Source organism: Nicotiana tomentosiformis, chromosome 2, assembly GCF_000390325.3.
Source record: "Nicotiana tomentosiformis chromosome 2, ASM39032v3, whole genome shotgun sequence".
Classification (NCBI taxonomy): Eukaryota; Viridiplantae; Streptophyta; class Magnoliopsida; order Solanales; family Solanaceae; genus Nicotiana; species Nicotiana tomentosiformis.
Genome location: NC_090813.1, coordinates 179,584,817 through 179,589,964, shown reverse-complemented (window position 1 = coordinate 179,589,964; position 5,148 = coordinate 179,584,817).

The following is a 5,148-nucleotide window of genomic DNA, read 5'->3' as shown; positions in this document are numbered from 1 at the left end:
GCAACGTGGTTTATAGACACGTGGATTAAATTAATCTAATAAAGTAAAATAAGAAAGTGCAAACAGAGTAAATAAGGATAATTAAAGAAGAAACAAGCCTGATCTTCAGAATGTTCCCACCGGGATAATAATAATTGGAAAATCTCGAACGCACTTGTATCGAGCCTGATCTATTAGTATTTCTTGATGTTTCACAATAAAATGAAAGACTATAGATATACTAGAGTTATAGGGTGCATGATTACAAATTATGCCCCCTTAATTACCAATATTAATGTTATAATAAAAGGTAATTAAATGGTAATAAATCCTAATAAAGGCTAATAAAAGCCGGAGGATTCTTGGGGTCTCTGTAATATTTATATAACAGTCATATCTTGAATTGTCACTTATCCAGCCATAGATTTATATCCAGTGTCATCATGGTTGAGTCACTACTGACCGGTCATCCTTGAGACGTGTCGCTTCCTAATTTATTAAACTCTTGAGACCGATTTTTACCGTAAACATTTATATAGGTCTAACACATTGGCTATATTTTTACTAAGAAAATTGATGGAGGTATATACGGAGAAAAAGAAGGAACTTTATCGATTTAGAGAAAGCATATAATATAGCACTAAGAAGTGTTCTTTTGGCGGGTGCTGCAAAAAAAAAATAATTCATGTCAGATATATAAATGTCATAAAATGATGTGTGTGAAGGAGTTGTCGCAAGTGTGAGAACAATGGTAGAAAATATTGATGTTGTAACGACCTGGCCGGTTGTTTTGAGTGCATTAGCCCCGATCCCTTATTTACTATTTTCCTTGTATCTGTTTCTGCTTATGTGACTCGCCGGGAGGTCTTGTTTTTGGTTTCGAAGTGTTTGGGGACACTTAGTCCCTAAAACGAAAGATTAAGTCTTAGGATTATGATTGTAGTCGGAACTGTGTGAAGACGACTTCGAAATGGGGTTTCGTCAGTTCCGTTAGCTCCGTTGGGTGATTTTGGACTTAGGAGTGTGTCCAGACTGTGAATTTGAGGTCTGTAGCTAATTTAGGCTTGAAATGGTGAAAGTCAAATTTTTGAAAAGTTTGACCGGGGGGTTGACTTTTTGATATCGAGGTCGGATTCTGATTCCGGAAATTGGAGTAGGTACGTAATGTTGAATATGACTTGTGTGCAAAAATTTAAGGTTAATCAGACGTGGTTTGGTAGGTTTCGGTGTCATTTGTGGAATTTAAAACTTTAGAAGTTCTTTAGGCTTGAATCTGGGTGTAATTGGTGTTTTGATGTTATTTTGAGTGATTTGAAGGTTCGACTAAGTTCACATGGGGTTATATGACTTGTTGGTATGTTTGGTTGAGGTCCCGGGGGCCTCGGGGGTGTTTCGGATGACCATAGGAAGAAAATTTGGACTTAGGCATTGCTGGTTTTTTTTTGGTGTTCTGGTGTTTCTCACCTGCAGTGGGAGCCCGCAGGTGCGGCCCCGTAGAAGCAGAAAGGAGGACGTAGATCGGGCAAGGATGGGGTGGACTGAAAGCGTAGGTGCGAGGTTAGGAGCGCAACTGCGAAACCGCATATGTAGAAGGGGAGGCGCAGATGCAGAAAGTGAGATGGAGGGGAGGATCGCAGAAGCGGACTTTTGTCCACAGGTGAGCACAACAGGTGCGACCACTTGCTCGCAGATGCGGACCCATCCCTTTTAGTCATTTCCGCACCTGCGAGGGTATTTCCATAGGTGCGACGTCACAGATGCGACAGAAAGTCCGCAGGTGCGGAAGAACTGGACAGAAAATGGAACTTCGAGGGTTTGATTCCTATTTTGATTTTAGGACTTTGAGAGCTCGGTGTGAGGCGATTTTTCGAGTTTTCTTCAAGAATATTATTGGGATAAGTGATTCTAACTCGGATTGGACTATATTTCATGAATCTATTGCTATTTTCATCATCTAATTAGGGATTTGAGTTGTAAATTTAAGGGAAAATGGTAGAAACTTCATAGGCTAAAATTTCGAGTTTTGGAAGGCGATTTGAGGTTGGATTTGAGTAATTCTTGTATGTTTGGAATCGTGAGTGGATGGGTGTTCGTATTTTGTGACTTTTTTTGGATTTCAAGACATGGGCCCGGGGGCTGGGTTGAGCCTATTTTGGGTTTTGGCTTATAAATTCGTGTTTTTCTTATGGAATTGATTCTTTTAGCCTATATTAATAGTATCGTACTGCTTGTGGATAGATTTGGGGCATTTGGAGATTGATTCGAGGGGAAAAGGCATTGCGGAGTAGGATTTTGCGCGTTTGAGGTAAGTAACAGTTTTAAATTTGGTCATGAGGGTATGAAACCCCGGATGTTGGTATGATGTGATTGTTTTGGAGGTGACGCACCTTCTAGGTGACGGGCGTGTGGGTGTGCACCGTGGGGTATTATGACTTGTCCGTCCCGTGAGACTGTAAAGTCGAATAGCTTATTGTTAATTACATGTTCCCTCTGTTTCCTAGAAATTTGATTGTCATTCATGTTAGAAACCATACTTAGGCTATATGTTGTCACTGTTGGGGGACCCGCAACGGTCGAGTACCTGTTGAATTAACTGTTATTTGTTGTCTTGAACTCAGTCACAATGTTACTTGCGAGTCATATCTCTGTTTCCTTTTTGTTTTCTTGTTGACACTTGTTATTATCTCTTTTGGCTGATTTGTATGATTTCTGGAAGCCCGAGAAGGACGGAGAGGTTAGTGACTGAGATAGGGCCTGAGTACTGAGCTGTGAGCTATGTGAGGGTATATGGATCGGGTTGTACACCGCAACGAGCCTTATGGTCGTTTATGGACTGTGGATCGATTTACATGCCGCAACGAGCCTTATGGCTACTTATATGATTGGGTCGGGCTGCACACCGTAGTGATATAGCGCTTGGGATGAAAGGAGCCCCTCCGGAGTCTACATACCTCCAGTGAGCGCAGGTGCCTATTGAATGTGAGTACTGAGGGCTGAGAGCCGAGTGATTGAGTTGTTGTGACGAGTTGAGTATCTATTGCCCTGAGAGGCTGTACTTGTTTTCATTTGTTGATGCACTAGTTGCTATTTGTCATTGTTGTGAAATTTCTAAATGATTCTATATCCGGATTACCTGCACTGTAACTGTATAAACTGATTTGACTTGAACTGCCGGATTTGAAAGCATGTCTATTCTTTGCTAGAATTATTGAAAATGAAATGTATTTGTATAGCTCTTCACTACCTTCTAAGTTCCTTATTTATTTCTGTTACTGGTTGAGTTGGTTGAACTCATGCTACACCCTGCACTTCATGTGCAGATCCAGGTGTGTTTGATCATGGAGGTCGTTGAGTTCGTGTGCGATCGAGTACTGGAGACTACAAGGTAGCTGCCGGCGTCCATAGACCTTGTCTCTCCTTCTATGTTTTCTGTCTTTTCTGTATTAATACTTAGACACTCTTTGTATTAGACTGGATATCTAGATGCTCATGACTCAGTGACACCCCGATGTCGGGCTATTTTTTTGCATTTATGTTTTTGGGTTTTACCCCCGTTTTATGCAAAACTCCGGTTATTTTAAATGTCTTAATTCATTTTTGTTAAATTTTGAAAGTGTTTTGGAAAGTTCGGCTCGCCTAGTATCACGATAGGCGCCATCACGACGGGTTAGGTTTTGGGTCGTGACAAGTTGGTATCAGAGCCTAGGTTACATAGGTCTCACGAGTCATGAGCAGGTTTAGTAGAGTCTTGCGGATCGGTACGGAGACGTCTATACTTATCTTCGAGAGGCCGAACCCTTAGGAAACTTCACATTCTTGAATTCTTGTCGTGTGAATCTGTTGATTCTGGAAACTAAATTTATGTTGTTCTATTCTCTCACAGATGGTGAGGACACGTACTATTGGGCAATATGGACATCCACCACTACCTCCAGTCAGGGCCGCGAGAGGCCGAGGTCGTGGTAGAGGCCGCGATAGCAGCAGAGGTGCAGCTCACACCGTAGCTAGGACAACACCTGCAGATCCACCAGTTGCCCCAGTTCAGGAGCAGGCTCCAATTGTGGATGAACCAATGGCACCAGCTCAGGCACTACCTATGCCTATTGTGATTCCAGGCCTTCAGGAGGCCTTACCTCAGATTCTGACCACGTGTACCAGTCCTGCTCAGGCGGTCTCTATTCCGACCGCAGCAACCACTTCTCAGGCCAGGGAAGGTGCTCAGACTCCCGCCGCCCGCACACCAGAGCAGGTGGTACAGGGATTCCAGACACCGGGGGCACCACCAGCCCAGCCAGTTGTAGCTGCTCAGGAATATATGGTTCATGTCATGCCTGATGATGAGCACCGTTAATTGGAGAGGTTTGGGAGACTCCAGCCTATATCTTTCAGTGGTACCGAGAGAGAGGATGCACATGGCTTCTTGGACAGGTGTCAGAGGATAATCTGTACAACAGGTATTCTAGAGGCTAGTGGGGTCTCGTTCACTACTTTTCAGTTCTCTGGGGCTGCCTTCGGTTGGTGGGAGGCTTACGAGAGGCGTAGGCCGGTCGGCGCAACACCCCTTACATGGAAGCAGTTCTCCGGTCTATTCCTGGAGAAGTTCATGCCACAGTCTCGCAGAGAGGAGTTGCACAGGCAATTCGAGCAACTTTGTCAAGGTGATATGTTCATTACACAGTATGAGATGAGATTTTCAGAGTTGGCCCGTCATGCTATCTGGTTGGTTCCCACAGACAGTGAGAGGATCAAGGGGTTCATGGATGGCCTCACTTTTCAGCTGCGATTGATTATGACTAGAGAAAGAGTGTATGGTGCTACTTTCGATGAGGTTGTCGACATTGCTCGTCAGATTGAGATGGTTCGCATCCAGGAGCGGGTTGAGAGGGAGGCCAAGAGGCCTCATGGATAGGGTGGATTTAGTGGTGTTTCTTCTGGAGGGAAGTTCCACCACGGTAGGGGTCGTCCTTTCAGACATGCTCAGACGGCTCGCCCAGTCCACCGTGGTGCATCATTTGGCCATGGTTCACACAGTTATCAGCAGGGCCATTCATCTCTCAGTGCCCTCCCAGCGCAGAGTTTGTCCCGTGCTCCATTGGGTCAGGGTTCGTCTATGCCAGGTCCTTATGCCAGTTATCCTGGTGCTCGGCGCTTCCTTCAGTCCCCAGCACC